The sequence below is a fragment of the Leptonychotes weddellii genome, chromosome 4 (genome assembly GCF_054177405.1).
Source record: "Leptonychotes weddellii isolate Sample4059 chromosome 4, ASM5417740v2, whole genome shotgun sequence".
Taxonomy (NCBI): Eukaryota; Metazoa; Chordata; class Mammalia; order Carnivora; family Phocidae; genus Leptonychotes; species Leptonychotes weddellii.
The window spans coordinates 168,123,014-168,143,346 of NC_138372.1; the positions used below are offsets into that span (position 1 = coordinate 168,123,014).

The 20,333-nt window shown below is 51.7% G+C and overlaps 1 protein-coding gene and 1 non-coding gene across 4 annotated transcripts in view; one reads left to right on the plus strand and one right to left on the minus strand.

The window, feature by feature from the left end:
- Positions 1 to 20,333, minus strand: part of AGO2 (argonaute RISC catalytic component 2) — a 105,367-nt gene that overhangs the window by 75,993 nt on the left and 9,041 nt on the right. The gene's annotated exons all lie outside the window — the stretch shown is intronic.
- On the plus strand, positions 13,186 to 13,276 carry LOC115938685 (U12 minor spliceosomal RNA). Its single transcript, XR_004073733.2, has one exon. It is a non-coding gene; the product is annotated as a U12 minor spliceosomal RNA (small nuclear RNA).

Below are 20,333 nucleotides of genomic sequence, written 5' to 3' on the forward strand. Positions count from 1 at the left end.
GCGCCTGGGTGGCTCAGTCGGTTGGGCGACTGCCTTCGGCTCAGGTCATGATCCTGGAGTCCCTGGATCGAGTCCCGCATCGGGCTCCCTGCTCGGCGAGGAGCCTGCTTCTCCCTCTAACCTTCCCCGCTCTCATGTACTCTCTCTCTCTCTCATTCTCACTCTCTCAAATAAATAAATCTTTAAAAAAAAAAAAAAATTTCCTCTCCTCAGCAATATATTTAGCAATCAAGCATTTCAACTCAGACTTCAGTGTAAGAATACTCCCATGTTTATTTTCAATTACAATCCCTCTATTTTGTGAAAAGTAGTGTTATTTTAATGTTAACAAAACAAGGCACACATTCAATAGTAAATATCATGGTGCTATTACCAAAACAAACAAACAAATCCCAGAATGTTCCTTATCCCAAGAAAAGCATCTGAAAAGATTAAGTAACAGAAGCTTTAGCTTTGTTTTGAGTCAAATTTCCCTGCATGCTTCAGCAAGGCTCCTGCCTCAGATACCTGTGGCTCAATCCAATCGGAGGGAGTGCTAATTCGACTGTAATCCCCTTACTTGGAATGAGTACAACTCCCTGAGGGGATACTTAAAAGCAAATTTACCAAACGACAGACATCAGAAAATTCTCTCAATTTGTACAGCTAGATATTTGAAATGTCACTTCTAAATACTGGCATCCTGTAGAGGTACAATTTTTTTTTTTGAGTCGGAATAATTAATTAGGAGTAAATTTGTTGAAAATCAAGCAGATAAAATCCCCAGGACTGTTGGGCCTCTTTAATCAATTCTTCCATAAGAGAGACAAGCCCACAATTTAACATAAATAGACATGTACTCTGCGTTCTTCAAAAGACTGAAAAGAAATTAGTGATACTTGCACATATCTTAGATGATGGACTGTGCCAGATGCAGGACCCTGCACAATTATGGCATTTTTCCATCCACATCAGGCTCCAGCCACTACGTAGCTCTTGACTCATCTGATACCTGTGAGGCAGGGGGAGGGGGCCGCTTTCCCCGGCAGCTGGTGAAAACTAGAGTTGAGGTCTCCTGTGTCCTGGCGGACCCCGTTTAGCATAAGGTGGGATCCCGACGTCACTTTTGGCTGGTCATGAGCCAATCAAAAATGCACACCTTAACATGAAGTATGCTGGTACCTTCAAAGCTCACAGCTGAGCTTGGAAATCTGGATTCAGGAATGTGCATAAAATGACCCAGGGTCAGTTTTTTGAAATCATATTAGACTTCACAGAGCACAAAACGGACCATCTTAACCATCTTACAGTGGACAATTCAGTGGCTTTGGTGCCTTCACGACGCCGTGTGGCTGCCACCACTGTCTGCTTCCAGGACATTTTCACCACCCCCAAAAGAAACCACACACTTCCTTCCTATTCCCTCCTACCCTCAGCCCCTGGCAACCACTGATCTGCTTTCCCTTCCCTGTGGATTTACTTACTCCGGGCATCTCATATAAACGGACTCGTATACGTGGCTTCTTTCACCAAACACAATGTTTTTGACGTTCATCTACGTGGTAGCTTTCACAGACTCCCCGTGAGGAGCTCGCTCCAGGAACCAGCTCGCGGTCACACAGCCCCACTGTCCACCTGCCTGCCCCAGCCAACAACCAGGAGTGATTATCTGGGGCTGCCTGGGGCTTTCGGAAGAGCTGTGCGTTGCACTCACTCCTGTAGGATTCCTGCCTTGGCGGGAGGAGACGGCCTGGAGCCGCTGAGGGGGCCCCCCCAGCATCAGACCCACGAGAGCACCCGGCCCCGCCAGCCCACGGCGGCCCACGGCAGAGGTTGTCTGAAGCTACAGTTTTGGGGGCACTAAGTAGATGATGCAGTGAAAGACACACGTCCCTAAAACCACCAGGTGACCAACACATGCTCTGCACTGTGGGGAACGTCGGAAGCAGACACAGCCCCATGGGCAGCAGCTCCAAGCCAGGAGTTAACGTCCGCGGAAATGACAATGACACAGCAGCCACGTTCAGGTGCGTTGGAATTCTTGGCTGACCATGCGCACCGACACTAATTCAAACACACCAGCAATAAAAGAGCAATTCTGAGGCAAGCGGGAACCCGGGGCACTGACCATCTATGTGACGCTAAGGGGCAGCCTTAGGGACGCACACTCTCGGGCGTCTAGGTCGGTGATTCCACGGTTGTTGGCGACCACACTGAGGTATGTGTGGATAAAGGATGACGGGCAGGATTTCCTTCAAATTGTTCCCGTAAGGAAATAAAAGTGGCCACGTGTCAATGCTGCTTGAGCTGAGAGATGAGTGCTTTAGGGGCCATCAGACTTTGGGCTTGCGCACGTTAGGAAGTCAGAAGCACCGCGGAAAGTCTGAAAGACGGAACAGCACAGGAGTGGATGCTCAGGGCGGCGGGACTAGCCGGACGCGACGACCGCCCGGGCTCTTCACGGGCTGCGGGCAGGGCACACGTGTGGCCGCAGCGGGCGGTGTGGATGAGCACGCGTGCATCTTTTGGGGATGGGGTGGGGGGGCGGCTGGGGCTGTCCCCGGGGGTTCGGGCTGCTCAGAATGTGGTGGCCAGCTTTGCCCCCACCGTGGCGCGAGGGGCCAGGGCCCAGCGAACACCGCCTCTGGCCACCTCCCCCCGGACTGCAGACTTGAGCAGGAACACGAGCGGTGACACACTCGGCTGCCGAAGCTGAAAGGGGCCTTGCGAGCGAGGGGGAAAGCGAGCGGCCTGCTCGGAGGCCTCCACGGCGGCCTGAGAGCGAAGCGAGAAGGGGATACCTCGTGGCTCCCGTGCACGGGAAGCCGGCAGGGGAGGCTCACCAAGGACGTCAGTACAGGGACAGGCCAGTGAACTCCCGCACGGTACGCAGTGTCAAAAATAACAGTTTGCCCCACTCTGCTATTAATATTCCCTGCCTTCAAGTCTGCAAATATACCAAATACGGCCAATACGACAAGTTATGCAGAATGTCCTTTTTTTATGATTATAAATTGTTATGTTCACAGTAGAAATTTACAACTCAGGCTTCCTAAAAATACGGTAAGATTTTCCCGCAATCACATACGCAGTGAAAAAACATCAATGCACAATGTCCTTCCGAACATCATCTACATTTCGATTTGCCTAAAGGAAGCAGGCAGATTCCAAACTCTCGACGGGGGCTCAGCGAGATCCCTCAGCAGACCGCTTCCAACACGAGGGGGCTCACACACAGGCACCTGCAGCTCTCACCGCCCCCTTCCCTTCCCACAAAGCGAACGTGGACCAACTCTAACACCATCCAGAAGCCGATGCTCCCAGCACAGCATGGAAAAAATAGGAAAACTGCCCTGTAGGTCCTCTGATAAAACTGTCACACACATTTATAATTTTGGCAAAGCTTTAAAGCACAGAAAATTAAGAAATTTATAATTAAAATATACGATAATTGGAAACAACCCCAAATGTCTTGTCAAATGAATGGATAAAACAGAACGTGGTATATCCACGCAATGGAATGGGCTTCAGCCATTAAAAGCAAGAAAGTACTGGGACGCCTGGGTGGCTCAGTCAGTTAAGCGTCTGCCTTCGGCTCAGGTCATGATCCCAGGGTCCTGGGATCGAGTTCCACATCGGGCTCCTTGCTCAGCAAGGGGCCTGCTTCTCCCTCTGCCTGCCTCTGTCTCTCTGATAAATAAATAAAATCTTAAAAAAAAAAAAAAAAGCAAGAAAGTACGGATAACCTGCTCCAACACAGAGGAACCTTGAAGATACTCTTAGGTGACACCAGAAGCACGAAAGTCCACATGCTGTAGGATTCTATTTGCATGAAATGTCCAGAATGGGCAACTACGTTGAGCAGAAAGCAGACTAGCGGTTGCCAGCAGCCGGGGGAGCGGAGACGAGAGAGGCAGCCAGTGGGTAAGGGGTCTCTGTTCGGGGGGATGACAAGGTTCGGTGGTCACAAACACCGTGAACGTACTTAAGGCCACTGATGGCGTGCTGTAAAATGGTGAATTTTAGGTTCTATGCACGCTACACGCCCTGGCCTAGTGTTTAATCGTTGTGTGCTCTCGGCACTGAGCACCTTGACGCCCTTGGACAGGAACCAGCACCTTCCTCGGCTGCAGCAGGGAGTAGGCCTGCCCGACTGACTTATCAGCACCAACACATCCTGCACATCTTTAACCACAACACATAAAAATACAGTGGTAATTTGGGGCTTCGTGAGCTAGATCTTGAAAAAATAAAGCTGTTGTTTTTTTGAGTGTTCGTGTTACACAAGGCAGGGCTAATGTAAGCTTCCGAACGTGGGGTTTTGGCCTGTTCTTTCCCTCCATGAACACGCCTCCTTTCTGCCACTCGGCACACACTCTGGGGGTGCCCCCGCTGCATTCCAGGGTCAGAACACTGGCCCTGCACCAACCACCGGCCCCAGCAGCCTACGCTCCTCTTCCCATCACCAGTGGAGGCCCCGCCAGAGTCTCTGGGCCCTCCTCCCGCGGCCCCTCTGGCCCGAAGGCTGCCTGCAGGCAGGGACACGGCAGAGGGCCCAAGCCGACGGCACTTGCCGAAACCCCAAGGAGCAGTCGTGGGCTGAGGGAACCTCGCCCAGAGTGGCTCGCTTGCTCCAGGAAAACCACGGAGTCCTCTGCTCGGCCGGCAGAGCGTCTGTGGTCTGGGGCCACTGATCTACCATTCCTGAAACACCCAGAAGTCCTAAATGCTCAGGGAGCCAGACGAGAGCAGTAAGGGACGGACTTCTCTGCAGATTTATTACTTTCCAAATGCTCCTAAGAGTGATACTGGGGTCATCTGCTGGGTCACAGAGCAGAATGTTCTGAATGCCCAAATGGTCCCACGGGCAGTCAGAGTGACCTCGGGAAGGGTCTTCCCATGCAGGACTAGCACAGCTGAACAGAGGAGGCGACCAGGAAGCCCTCATCCGTCCATCCGTCCATCTGTCCTTCCACAGTATCCAGTGCTCCTCCTTCTCACTGGCGCCCCTCCCTGTACCGTGACCTCTCTCTGTGCCCACCAGGTGGGACCTGCTGACATCACCTCCCAGGGACCCCAGCCACCGCTGGCTGGTTCCATGAACGTTGACCGTGGGCTCCAGCAGCGCAGGCGTCAGGGAGGTGGGGTCAGGCTGTCCTGGGAAATGAGATAAGCTTTTGACTGGACAAAAGACCAAGGCATTCTTACTTAGCTATTTGGCAAGGCTTCATGAGAAACCCACTTTGAGCAGATCCTGGAAAGAAGGAATTTCCATCAGCAGGATATGCGTGCGCAGGACGGGCACCTGACCAGGGACCCGCAGGCAACACAACCAGAAGCACAAAGGGCATGAGGGCAGAAGCGCGAGAGGCTGGCATGGGCCTGGTGAGGTCGTACTGGGTCGTGACGCCAGGCTCCAGGGGCTTACAGTGTGTTCTATTAATAGCTGGCAACCTCTGCAAATGGCCAAGTAGGCAGAGTGACCACAGCAGGGCACGGTGGCCCCCGGCCCACTGCCTCTGCCCTCCGGCCGCAGCTCCGGCCACATGGGGTTTGGAGTGCTCTGCCTGCCCTGTGGTCCCCACGGCGCCCGGCTCTGCTGTCCAACACCACCTCTCTAACCACCCTAACCACAGACTCCGTGCGCCCGACGTGTTACCTCTCTGTCCCCCAGCTGTTCGCCCCCCGTCCAGGTCACAGGCTCCTCGAGAGCAGAGGCCCTCTGTGCGGGTCTGCCTCTCCTCAGCATCTAGCACAGGGCTCGGCACATGGCAGGTGATCCAAACGCCGAGGAAGGAAGGCACAGTGACAGACTGCAGAGACACAGGTCGGGAGCATGGGGGGCCGTGAGGGGAGGGCCCTGCACTAGTCCTAGCAACAGACAGCAAGGTTTCTGTCCTGTCCTGGGGCCGGGGCTATGAGAAGGCGGCACATCAGTTAGCAAGCTCTCCTCCAACAGTTTTCGAACGCTCAGAGGTGAGTGCTTGCTGGTTAAGAATCAATTAGAACACTTTCCTCTATGTGGGTCACACCATTCACTCATCTTTTTTCTAGAGCAGGTCAGAAGCTACTACCAAAAGCACATACACACCATCCTAAACTGCTGCCACAGAGACCAAGCTTTACCTGAGCACACCCTCCAACAAATCCCCGAGTGGGCTTCTGGCCGTCCCTTGGGAGAAGGGGAGAAGACACTATGTTTAAATACAGTGGCAACAAGGAACCAGCAGGGGAGGTGGCAGGGAAGGGGGTCTCTTTCCATGCCCCAGGAAAATGTTTTTAACTAATTTTGGGTATTAGCCCGGAATGGAAGCCATTTCCAGACTGCTAGCCTCTCTCAGATGAACCCCCAACTCCATGTGTACTTAAATAACTAGGAAAACCCATCCGCATCAGCTGGTAAAGACAGAAGATCTCTCAACAGAACAATTTTACAAGCACTTCCACAAAATGCACAAATAGAATTCGCCAAACTAAAGACACCACTCAGTGAAGCTGCCTCTCTTCAAAAAGAAGTCTGTGAGACCTGAGGGGAGCCCAGCTCCTTCACCAACAATCCAAAAGAAAACACCCACCCAGCCCGATGGGCCCCATTTCCTTCCGCACCAGAGACCGGGAGCCCTCTTCCTACCCACTCTCACCTGCTCCGAGGAGCGGGCCTCCCAGAGACCTGGCAGACACAAGCGCAGCCCCAAACCTCTCAGGCCGTCACTTTGCCCGGCCGCACACACAGGAACCCGCACTCCAAAGCTGACCCCCTCCTGGGACAGTTTCATTAAAACGTGTTTGTAAGGCAGGATGCAGCTTAATGTAAGTGGACTCTCTAACAGTCTCTGCCATTAGATATTCACACAGATGACTCCACAGAGGGAGAGAGAACAGAATTTAGGATTCTCGTAACTCAGCAATTCTCAGAGTGGCCCCAGGAGCCACTAAGGGGGTTTCCCAAGGTCAGAAGTATTTTTGTCCTAATACGTAATGCTCTCTGTACCTGGAAGGTTCAAGGGCAGAAACTGCAGGTGCTGCCTCCCATCGAGGCCGTGGCTCAGCACCAGAAAGCTCTGCCACGGAGGGGGGGCCAGTTTACCTAGAAATGTTCTTACTGAAGCAGGGAAAAGCATTCATTTTATGAAACTCTGACTCTTCAGCCTCCTCATATCTGTGTGAGGAAACAGGAAGTGTGCGTCACCCTAACTGTGGTGGCCGTCTCGCCGTCTGGAGGAAAAGTACTGGGGCGAGTGTCAGGCCGGGAGCTGAGCTTCCTTTCCCGGGGAAGACGGCTCGGGCAGTGGCCAGACTTCCTCAGCACCGACCCAGGGGGCCGCCGCTCCCGGGAAACAGCCCCAGCGTCTGCTGCAATGATGCAATTCAAGCCTGCATGTGAAAGTGCGAACGGTGAGAGACTTGTCGTCACCACCATGAGCTTGAGGATTCCAGATCCTGAAAGACCTCTGCTGAGATGCACGGTGACATCCACGAACTGGACGTGTGTCTGTGCGCGACGACACCGCCAATGTCTGGAAAACCCGCACAACTCCGGAAAGCAATGCTGTCCAATGATGCTGCGCGTCCTCAGGGATCACACCCAGCTAAGCATCCATCCACGCCGCATCCCGCGTGGTCTCAGACCCCGCGCTGCCACCAGCTTGTACGAGACTGCGACCGGGCGCAGGGCGCCCGGGTGGCGCAGTCGGTGAGCGTCCGACTCTGGATTTCGGCTCAGGTCGTGATCTCAGGGTCGTGGGATCAAACCCCTTGTCGGGCTCTGTGCTCAGCAGGAGTTGGCTTCTCCCTCTCCCTCTGCCCCTCCCGGCAGCTTGCACCCACTCCTGCGCTTTCTAAGGAACAAAGAAACGAAGAAACAAACTACTACTGGTCGAGTTTTGGTGTGGTAGCAAAGAAAAATATCCACAATTATCTGAAAAGGCTACCAAAATACTCCTCCCTTTCAGCTACAAATCTGTGTGAGGCCAGATTTTTTTTCTTATACTTCAACAAAAACAACAAATTCCAGTAGACTCAGTGGGAAGCCAACTGCTGCTTGCATTTGGCCCAACCTTAAGGAGGTTTACAAGAAGTGTGAAACAATATCGCTCCTCACTACATTTTTTTTTTTCGGTTTTAAAAAATTATCTTTCATAAAAATACAATCTAGTAAAACACATCAGATTTCTCATTGTCTTTATGGCACATTATTTTTTAGACTCCTTGGTTTAAATTTCTAATACAGCAAGCATCAACAGAACCCACATAAACAAAGGGTCTTTGGGGGCCTTGATCATCTGAGACCACGCAGAGGTCCTGAGGCAGAAAGCTTCCAGAACCACCGCCTGCACTTCTCATTTTGTGGCCCGGGCTGTCATGCAGACTGTCTTCTGAAAACTCAGTGGCTCTGCTCAGGTCTCTCCGGAACGATGGCGACAGCTGCAACTCTCACGGGCACGCCAAAAACCCCAACTGCGGAGGGGCTGCAGACGTGTGGGGCCGGGCTTCCGCCAGACGGCAATAGCAGCAACATGGGTTAGCTGGCAGAGGCCTGGCGGGCCCGCCCCGTCCCGGGCGGCAGAGCTCGGAGCCCGGCTCCCGCCCAACTCCCGCACCGTGCCGCGTCCCGCTGACTCGGACGGGGAGAAGGCCAGGCTGCACCAGATAGTCCCGTCTCTCTAGGAAACTGCCAACCAGAAGAGGGAAACAGGCACACGGAAAGTGTCGAGAGAACACAGAGTTAATCATTAATAAACGTGGAAATGGTCCATGCTTGTTCCAAAGCAAGTGGAAAGGACCCACGGTACACCTCAGTGCATGAAGTTCATTTACAAATGTCTTTGGATTCAGCGGGTTAGTATTCGCCTCCGACAGACACCACCCAGAATGGAGAGGGAGGCGAGCACGCAGTCTGTGTGAACAGTGACCTTTCCAAGTCCGGTCATATAGGGACCGGTGCACAGTTCTGGATACCATTTTTTGGAGGGGGTAGGGCGAGGCTTTGGCAAATCATCACATTACCTCCAAGTTTCTTCAGTTACTTCAGCTTAAACAACTATTCATCAAGTGCTCAACTCAAAAGCAGCAAACATCATTCACTTCAAAATACATAAAATTTCATCAGGGAAAAGATTTGCGCAAACAGGTGCTCTTCACCACTTCCAGTGAGCAAACAGCTTTCTCGCCCAGCTCCTAAGCTGGAGGATTATAGGCCTGATGACTGGTCCTCACCAGCCCTGGGGGCTCGGTCGGCAGTGATCCCAGCAAGAGGGGAGAGGAAATCATCTGCAGGCTTTTGGAAGAGCTAAGAAGTCTGCCTTCCTCCTATCTTACAGCTCAATCTTAAAACAACCCGCCACCGAATTCGGGTCCCCTTGTGCCCCTGCACTAACGTGCCAACTGCACGCACGGACGGCAGTGCGACCGGCCCACCGCGGAAACAGAGCTCGACGTGCGGATGCGCTACCATGATACAGGCTACGTGAAGGTCAGGGCACAAACCACGGTGAGCAACATAAAGCACAGGCCAGGGGCGCCCCAAACAGCCACCATGGCTCACTGGGCCACCCCCATAAGTGCAGCCCTTTTTGTTCTGATGTAAAAAGAATGGGAGATCATCTAGGGATCCAGAAGCTCTGCTTCAGAAAGGGCCTTTCATCCTATTACCCACTTCTGGTCATCATCCTTCAGAAAAGCATATAGAAGGGGCGCCTGGGTGGCTCAGCTGGTTAAACGTCTGCCTTCGGCTTAGGTCATGATCCTGGGGTCCTGGGATTGAGCCCCTCTTAGGGCTCTATGCTCAGCAGGAAGCCTGCTTCTCCCTCGCCCTTCCACTCCCCCTGCTTGTGGTCTCTCTCTAATAAGTAAATATTTTTTTAAAAAGCATATGGAAGTGATCTCAGACTTCAGGTGGCAGAGGTAGCTTCAGAAAATGCCTGAAGGGGCGCCTGGGTGGCTCAGGTGGTTAAGCGTCTGCCTTCGGCTCAGGTCATGATCCCAGGGTCCTGGGATCAAGCCCCACATCGGGCTCCCTGCTCAGTGGGAAGCCTGCTTCTCCCTCTCCCGCTCACCCTGCTTGTGTTCCCTCTCTCGCTGTGTCTCTCTCTGTCAAATAAATAAAATCTAAAAAAAAAAAAAACCCAAAACACTAGAAAATCCAAACCCACTAGTTCCAAGTCCATTTTTTCCTTTTATTCCTTAGGGAAGCTTAAGCTACCACAGAGAGTTCTCTTAAAGGGTCCTCTACATTTGCATAATTATGGCAAAGCAATGCAAGCTACTCTCCTTGTGTGTTCAACCTCCGAACAGGTGCACTGGCCTGTCCTGACGACACCCATGGGGTCAAGGTCCTGGAATGTGCAGGCAGGTGCCCAGCTCCACGTCTGGACTCCAGCACTTCCTGCTTTGTGCCCTGCACCTCCGTGTGCCTCAGTTTCCTAACCAGCAGTACCAGGTAGGGTCATGTCAACACTCCGAAAGCACTGCACTGCATGGTACACAAGCAACCAGGACACCCGTGTGAGCTGCTGTTAGTGACCTGACTTTGTCCCTTACCCCCGACCACTTCCCTCTGCAGCTCGAGTCACTTCCTGAGCCTCCAACTGCACGTATGTGATTCTCCTCCCCATCTTCATCACACGCAGGCCTGTGGCCATCCATGTGGGTCCCTGCCGCGCACCTACTCACCACCTTCCGCACACTTCCACTATTAACTGTCTCCTAGGTCCTGTAATCATGCTGTAAATAGTTTTAAGGCTAAAGGCCATGACTTGCCAAATGCAAGCATTTAAAACAGACCACTTTTAAAATAAACAAGAATGTCATGACGTGGATGGTGACAGGGCACTGTGCAGGATTCAGGTCCTGATGGCCCAGGAGCAGGCCTGATGCCATCAGCTGTCTGCACCTGCTCTCGGCCCCCGGGCCCACAAGGCGGCTGCTCTCGGGCCACGCTGGACCCAGTGGTGTCTGCCTAGCACAGAGCACAGCTTCCGTGACACCGAAACATCCCTGAGCAGCGGCGGCAGCTCGAACTCAAAGCCAAAGTACCAAAATGAAAAGGGAAGCCCTCCGCTACCTGACCACCAGCCGATAATGTAGGGCACACGTCAGGGGCAAGTTCAGGGGCAGGGGGCGCACGCGAGAAACACAGGTTACATGAAGTTTAAACGTGTCCAGAGTGGTTTGGGGTTTTTTTGTTTCATTTTTAAAATGTAGACAAGCCTCCTGCAAGCGTCCGTTTCCAGGTCTCTACTTGGTTACAGGCAGAGACGACCCCCTTTCCTGCACCTAAGAGCCCCTCCACACCGAGGTCTGTTTCCAATTAAGACACACTATTGAGTTACAGTGCGAACGTGTCTGCTTTGTTTCTTCTGGGGCTTTGTTTAGAAAACAACTTTGACAGTGTCCAACCAAACAACGAGGACCGAATACGGGAAGAGTCGCTTACAAGAATCAGGAAAATCTGTTCCCGTTCAAAGAAGGGTGTTTTACGAGAAACACGTGCCACACTCATCTGTGTCGGTTTGCAATCTCTAATCGAAGCAGCTCAGCCGGGAGACGTGCCTTTCAGGAGCATGATGGAAAATTCCATGGACAGACGGACGCGCTGTCCTGTAGGACTCAGTGTGGGATCTTCGGGGGACTATACAGCATTTGCACTGAGTCATCCACATCCCTGCACGGGCACCCCGTAGCCCAGCTCTGCACAATTTCTGTGGCCCATCATCCAGGCCAGAGCGAAAGCTCCCCCAGGAACCCCACCACCTACCACATCAGCACCCTGCTTTCTGCAGCCCTCACCAGCCCCAGGCAACACACAACACTGGCACAAACTTACCATGCAGCGTAATTTTTAAATTCCCCAAGCAGGGCATACTCCCCCGCCAAAGGAGCCGCGGCATTTCTTCTACCCACTAAAATAATCGCTCTTATGATAAGTAACATGCACTGAGCACATCCTAGGCATCAGGAGGCATTTTCCATGTAGTAACCCATTTTGCTTTCACAGTAATGACTATTAATTATGATAGTTAGAACAATTAATTATTCTACATAATTAACAATCATGATCCAGAATTAAGATGAATAAATATATCAAGTTATTTGTTATAACTAAATGTCTCTATATTATATATAAAATACACCATATTCGTTATCCTGATAATTCTAGGATATGTAATTTTATATTAATAGTTATTCATTATAATAACTAAAATTGGTACTTTCATTATCCCCGCTTCATAAATGTTTCCTCATCGAGAGCCAATGTGATGAGAGCAGCCAGGATGGGAACGCAGGGACACGCAGCTGGGACAGCACCATTGCTCTCTGTCAGCCTTGGGTATGGACCCACACGGCGGGTGCTCAGCAGGTGTCCTGGAGCCCCCCCACCCATATGAATGAAGTCAGCTTACTGGGGGCTTCTGTGATCAACCCCTTGGGGAAGACATGTTTTAGCATTAACTGTTTATACCTCAGTGCCTATGTGGTTTTATTAAGCAGTCTAGCCCCCCACCCTACACACACACACACACACACACACACGTGCATGCACTCGCACACACGCACCCTCTGCCTCCACCTCTTCTGAGCCAGGAATCGTGTTAGGTGCTGCAGGCGCGGCCGTGAGACATGGTCCTGCCCTCTAGCAGCTTCTAGTTAGTGAGAGACAGACACCAACTCATCCCCTCAACACTTCCCCAGGGAGCGAAAAAGTGCTCTGAAGGAAAGGGGGTGTGCTAGATGTACACGGAAGAAGAAGGATCCTGAAACCAGCAGCTAGCAGGACTGCTTGCCGCAGGCCAGGCAGCCATTTATAATCCCCTGAATCCTCCCAACTCGGAGGGAATTTCTACAGCCAGTCCACCTCGTGAGAAGACTGAGGCACAGCTAGGGGGCTCGTGCTCCCGGCCTGTGTCCCGAAGGAGGCCACCACCTTTTCACTTGAAACACGGGTCCCTCCGCCCCACATGCAGATAAACAGCACTCAGAAATGCTCAAGATACTAGGTGAACAGCAGCAACATAAAATTAGAAATGCAGGTGAATCCCAACTGTCTAAATATATGTAGGGGAAAAAAAGTCTAGGGGCGCCCAGCTGGCTCAGCTGGAAGAGCGTGCAACTCTTGAGTTCAGGGTTGTGAGTTCGAGGCCCACAGATGTAGAGATAACTCAAAAATAAAATCTTAAAAAAAAAAAAGACAAGAAAAAAAAATGTCTGATGCCTTAAACTTATGAGTAAGGAAAGTAATAATTTGGGGTGGTGCCCGGATCCTCACTGCTAACGTGAGATGGATTTCTGAGTGGAACCACTATCTGCCCGCCCCCCTTTCACACTGGAAGAGCAGACTGGGATGAAGGTCATGAATGGGGTTGAGAAGGGGGTGGGGGGTGGAAGAAGAGGAAAAAACGTCTGGAAATAACCTCACACGTATTAACTCTCCCTCCCAAGGATTATTATGGGTGACTTTTTTCTATTTATGTTAGTATCTTCTAAATGCTTTGAGATGAGATGTATTCCCTTTATCATGAAGAGCAGAACATTTTTTGGAAAACGAATCAGGAGGCCACACTGCCTGCGGGGAGAGCCCACACCACGAGCGGACTGCGCTGAGCGGCTGCTCTGATGAGGGCTGCGGGGCTTGTCCTGGAGGCCGCCCCCCAGCCTCCTCTCCCCGGCGGAGCTCAGCGGAGGAGCCTTGCTCCCAGTGTATCCACATGTAGCAAACGGTGTCACCTGGCCGTCAGCAGCAACTGTTACCAAGTTGCTCTTCAGGCTCTCGGGCATACTTGCTAGCAACTCTCTGTAGCAACTCCCACATTTACATGAGCAACACCAAGACCAATTCTACCGGGAGGCTGGGGGTTCTGGCTCTCCTCACACCATCTCATTTTCCCCTCCAGACTACTCATTACCCTCCACAGAACTGACCCAAATTTCTCATACACTAGAACTGGAAGCAAGGACCTGAGACATACAATAGGAACTGTCAGAGGGAAGGGGGCAGAGGAGAGAGGAGCCAGCGGAGGGGCTCTGGAAGACAAGGTTCTGACTGCCTATTATTTGGCGAAACACAAGAAAGCCACACACAGACACCAATCCTCTAGTTAGTACATTTGTTTCTCCCAGGGATACTGGGTAGCAATTCTGAAACCACTTTCTATGTACTGGGTCTGAATGTATTGCGGATAACCAGACACAGACTTCTCACTATCTGGTAAAGAAGTTATAAATACGGAAAGAGGAAAGCTAGAATAAACCTTGGGGTATTGGACTGGAATCAGAAGTATCAGCATGAACTCACGGGTTTTCATAGATACACAGAAGGACAGATAAATATAGATGTGCATGCATGTGTGAGAACAGATACATATATTTCCTAGCTGTGTCTACCACAAGGACACCCCAACAGCAAGCACACACCCAGGGCCCCAGGCTTACTTGCTTTCACCATTCTCCAATAAAAGGAACCAGGGCTCCCTGACAGGATGGACTGGGCAGACAAAATACAAGGTGAGCCTAGGGCGGCTTGGAGGTCCAAACGGGAAATACTGAAACATAACAGGGGTTGTGTTGGAAGGACACGGGCACTCCTTGGAAGGGCTCCACGTCAAGGTCACAAAACACGAAGAAAGGGGCTGTTGCAGACGGGACAGTGCAAGAGATGTGACAACAAATGCCATGAGGGCCTCCAGGCTGGAGGGGGTCCTGAAACGGACGCGGTGTGTCCAGAAAGCAGACCCACTCGGACTAACAGCCAAACTGGATTCGGATCTGTGGCTTAGCTAATGGCACTGCTACCTGAACGTCGATTTCTCGGTGTTGGCAACTGTCCTATGATTCTGTCAGATAACCTTAGGGGGAGGCTCAGATGGGAACTTGGTACTACTTTAGCCACTTCTCCCCAGGTCTCAAATACGTCAAGCTCTTGCTGTGTCTCTCTCTGTCAAATAAATAAATAAAATCTTAAAAAAAAACCCAAAACAAAAGAATATCTAGGAAGGCAATGAAATGAAGCATCAAATAATGGAGGGTAAGGGGCAGGGGAGAAACAGGCGAGCAAGGCTGGACCGGATTGGTGAGTGGCGTGATGGTGCCCATCACCACAGGGGCTCCCATTTTCTTGTCTACTGTGCACGTTTGAATTTTTCCTCATGAACAAGTCCTTCAAAACTTTTTCTCAAAGTCTGCAAACAACGTAAATCTGCTCGCTTCCATTAGTGCCCAGCACCACCCAGGCAAACCGAAGAAACCGAAGGCAGCCATCTCTAGACACTGTCCCCATCTGCTCCACCCGCTGCCCGAAGAACCTGTCCAGTGGGCCGCGCTGGTCATCTCCGAGCCACTCCCCGCCTCTTCGCCACCGTGGCCAGCAGGACCCTCACAAACACACACGGTGCTTGCGCAGCTCTGTCCCCCGCTCCTGGCGTTCTGGATTGAGAGCACCGCGCCCAGGGCAGCCCCTGCCCCTGAACCTGTCCGGTCCCATCCCAGGCCCCTGACAAGCCGTGCTCCCTGTCATATTCCCTTCCGGCTCCAGGAACGTGCTCTCCATCCCACCTGCACTAAAAACATCTGCCATTTTCCATGGATTTGTGGGTGACCACTTGATTCGTGTCTGGGTTCACGACTCAGACAGTGAGCTCGGAGGGCAGGGGCTGCTTGGGTGTGCATCCACTGCTGTGTCCCCGGCACTGGGCGCGATGCCAAGTGCGTAGCTGGCACACCATGCCTTTTTCCAAGAGTGAACATCTCTGCCATTACGCATACGGGCCCGACTCGGGGTACTGGACGCTCACGTTCTTTCCTGCCCTATTAAAGTGCGCTTAGCTTTCTTGTGTCGTTTCTAGTTCTCCAGGCCCAAACACACTCCAAATCTGGCATGAAGAAATGGACCCTATCTTATAGCTATTAAGTATATTAAGCTTATTATAGCTATTGAGATCTGGGCAAAACATGGTTAAACCTAGGTGTTTTTTGTTTTTTGTTTTTTTGCGCTTCGGTAAATAACAAAGTATGCAAAAATGGGTTATTACATTAAGAATTTCATTTTCTAAAAGGCAGTGATAACAGCAAGTATTGGTAAGGACGTGGAGAAACTGGAACCTTCGACACTTGGCAGGAATGTAAAATGGTGCAGCCGCTGTGGAAAACAGTCTGACGGCTCCTCAGTCACAGAGTATAAGCCCGCAATTCCGCTCCCAGTACGTGTCCAAGTGAAATGAAAACATGTCCACGCACCAACTGGTACACGAATGCTCCTGACAGCAGTATTCACAAGAGTCGAAAGGTAGAAACAACCCAAATGTCCAAGAGATGAACAAACAAACTGCAAGACATCCATACAACGGAGCACTGGAGCGTAAAGAGGGACGGGGTGCCGACACGTGCCATGTGAACCTGGAAACATCGTGCTCAGTCAAAGCCAGACGTAGAAGGTCATACGGTTTTGGATTCCACTTGTATAAAATATCCAGATTAAACAACTCATCGAGACAGGACGCAGAATGGTGGTTGCCCAGGGCCGGCGGCACCACGGGGACAGGGCTTCTTTTTGGGGTGATGAAAATGTTCTGGAACCTGCGAGGGGTAATGGGTGCACTACCCGGTAACTCCACTAAATACCCCTGAATCACTCACTCACAACATCTTGTGATAGGGCACCTGGCGGGCTGATTCGGTGCAGTGTGCAGCTCTTGATCTCAGGCTGGTGAGTCCGAGCCCCACTCTGGGTGTAAAGGTTACTTAAAAATAAAATTTTAAAGAAAAAAAGTAAAATGCCTTGTGTTGAGTGAATTTCACCTCAATTTTTAAAAAAGGCTATGACATTTTGAAAGAATTTCCTCTTTGAAACATCTAATGGTTTTCTTTTTCCCTTGTTAACAATACAGACACACTTGGAAAAGACCACACAAATAATATCAACAGTGGCCGAGAGCACTGGAGGGCGGGGGGCACCGCCGGGGAGACTGGAGTTGTCTAGAACAAGGCAAACAACTCTCTCACAGCATCCAAAAGATGACTGCAAGACTCCTTAACAACCATCATTCTACAACACGGACTTAAAACTACCTTATTTCAATAAAAACGTGCGAAAATAAAATACAAACCACGTCTCAAATAAACGTTTATTGGAATGACACCAGGTACCACTGGAAAACTTAACAGTGTGTCTTGCAAACTACAACTTAATTTCATCCTTGAAGTTCGGCAGGGATGGTACCCCCAGCCCGCAGGGCCCCCCACTCGCTGCCCCTTCAGAAGCACGGATCACCCACCGGGGCGCCTTCTCCGACGAGCCCGGGCTCAGCACCATGCTCCAGGCAGCCAGGACTCTTAGTCATTGGTCATCGGAGGGAGAGGACTCCCTGATGGAATGAAATTTAAATCCCTCAAAAAGTCAACCTAATTCTTTGCTTTTCCTCTGAAGACCAATAAAATAAAAATAAAATAAAATAAAAATGCCACACAGAGTTCCTTCAGCTTTACAACCAAATTTCTTACCATCTATTCTATTTACTTCATAGCATTTATCTTCTAGAGAATTTTCACCCAAGACATCCATTTTTTCCTGAATTCACCTCTAGAATTCCATGACTGAGAGGTTCACCAGCTCTTCACTGGGGCCTTCAGCCCCGGGGACAGCACAGCTCCCTGCTGGGTCCCAGGCCACATTCTGGCTCTGGCAGCAGGCCAGGGCTGGGGGTGCTGACATGTGTCAGTGCCTCAAACGCTCACCGGAAGGCAGATGAGATAGCTGTCCCCTTCTCACACATGAAGACACGGAGCTAAAAACAGGCTCAGGAGCGCTTTGGGGCTGCACAGCCCAGAGGGGGCGAGGCCGGATCCCACACTCACGAAGCTTCTAGCTGGGCGCGGTGGGCCATGCCTCCCACCCAGCGCGGGCCACCTCCAGGCCTAGCTCCCGAGGGCACAGCTCTGGACAAGACTGATAGAGGAGCAAAGAGGGAGGCAGTCAGCGCCCCCTCGCTGCACCTCCACCGGCCAGGTCATCAGCCAGGCTCCGTGGAACGGATTCGTGGGCTGCACACGGAACCTACCAACATCTGGACACGTACTCACGAGAGGGGAGCTGGGAGGCTGGCGGAGAAGGAAGACTTTTCACTGTCTGCTCTTTGACATGTTAGGATCTGACTTGTCCCATGTACATCCATTACCCGTGTAGGTAAATCATTTCATAAGTGGCCCCCACGGTCCTCTTCCCTCCAGACAGCTTAACACGCGTCACCCTCGAGGTACGGTTGCCACCTTCCACGCCAGACAGAGGTGGGAGAGACCACTTCCACGGGGAACCACGGAGTCACGAGGGCAAGGGAGGACTGCAGCCCGAAAAAGCGCTCGGGTGGGCCGCGTGGGAGATTTTTCAAAAGTGTACACAAGTTTCAAGTCACTAAGTAAAACTTTAACAATTAAATGGAATAAACATTTAGTGAGGAAAAAGAAAACACTACGGCGGACACTGGGAAACAGACCAAAGATAACCAAGAGGATCCAGGGCGCAAGCAAATGCAGTTTAATGCATTTGTTAATGAAGGACACTGACCACCAGGCAAAACACACCGGGTGCAATAAATGTGCCAAGTGCAGACGATGGATTTTTTCTCCTGGATTTCCGAGAACTGCCTTACATGCGGCCCAGACAAAAGTGGGGCGCCTGGGTGGTTCAGTTGGTTAAGAATCCGACTCTCGGTTTGGGCTCCAGTCGTGATCTCAGGGTGAGATCAAGCCCCGGTCAGGCTCCGTGCTCAGCTGGAGGATTCTCTCTCCCTCTACCCCTCCCCCCCCCAAGATAAATAAATAAACCGTTTTTAAAAAAATTGAAAAATAAAAAACAAAACTTGCCTCAGCTGCTCCTTCCTTACCCCATCATCAACGACCCCAGGGTTCTTCTCAGCCAGCTCGGGGGAAGGGTCTCGGCTCCGGCCCCACGTGCAGGCTCCCCTCCACCCCCTCTGCTCTGCCACCAGCGAAAATCTTAGCACCTCCCCACCTGTAGGTGCATGAAGACTCCCAACTCCTCCTGTCACACGCGTGCTAACCACCCTCGGGGGACCCTGCCACCCCGCAGGGTCACCTCCGGAGCTCCAGGCCTCCCCCAGCACTCAGCAGCAGCCTGCCCAGACCGGTCTGTCTTCTTAACAGGTTGTCCTGCCTTCAGGCCGCTCCCGACATGCCTCTGCCTTCAAGATACACCCACTACCGAACAGCTGACCAGGGCAAGTTTTTACCACAGAAGCAGAACTCAGCATCACACCCTAGTGAAGTGATGGAGCCTAATGACCGCCAACCAACAGCAAGGGCCATGAGGAAAGAGCAGACAGACCTGCCTCCTGAGGTCTGCATCAGTGGTGGGGTATCAGCGTCCGAAAGTCCTCAAACCCCAGAAAGTAGAACCTGCATCGGATCAAGCCTTTGGGTCTGACCGCTGATTTGCAAGAAACCACACAGGACAGAGGAACATGTCGGATTACACCAAGATGTCATCAGCCAAATCCAGAGTGTGGGAAACAAGCCCACCCAGCCAGCTTCTTCCACCAAGAAACAGCGAGAAGCGGGGGAGAGGAGGAGAAAGCTAGAGATGAAGAGACAGGACATGGCTGTTTGCGGCTGGGGAGGACGGGGTGGTGGGAGTGACAGCTAGAGGCACAGGGTTTCTCTGGAGGGGGGACCATGTCCAGACACTGTGGGAGTGGCTGCATAAGTCTGTAAATGGACTAAAACACACTAAATATTATACTTTAAATGGCAAATTGCATGGTACATGAGTTATACATCAATAAAGCTGTTACTTTTGAAAAGACACGTCAGCCAATCACAATGTGAGCCTTAGCTGGATCGTGACTCAGTCACCTGTGAAAATCCACATCACACGAGTCACCGGGCGGATCTGAAGAGGAGCTGGGCCGCCCAGGACAGTGAGGAGGAGTCGTCTCTAAACTGGTAACTAGAGGACCACCTAAGGAGGACTGAGGTGGGGGGCAGGCAGAGAGACCCCCTTCCCTTGCATAGCTTGCTCCTGAAGATGTGTAAATAAAACAGCATGACTGGGGTCTGCACAGAACAACAAGGGCGGGGGGGACAGCAAAGAGGGCTCCAGAGGAAGCAAGGAGCTCTTGGGGGCCAGTGGGGGGATCACACACACTTCCACTCCTTCACCTCTTCCACCTGACCCAGGCTCAGCCCCCGCACGGTGACCCCCTCCAGGCAGACTCCCTGCCTCCACCCACCCTCTCTGGTCTGTTCTTAACACGGTGGCCACACGGATCACTTTAAAAATTCAGCCGACGCCTCTCCTCTGCTCAGTCCCTCCTGGGCATGAAGTCCTTCACAGACTCCAGGCCCAGCCG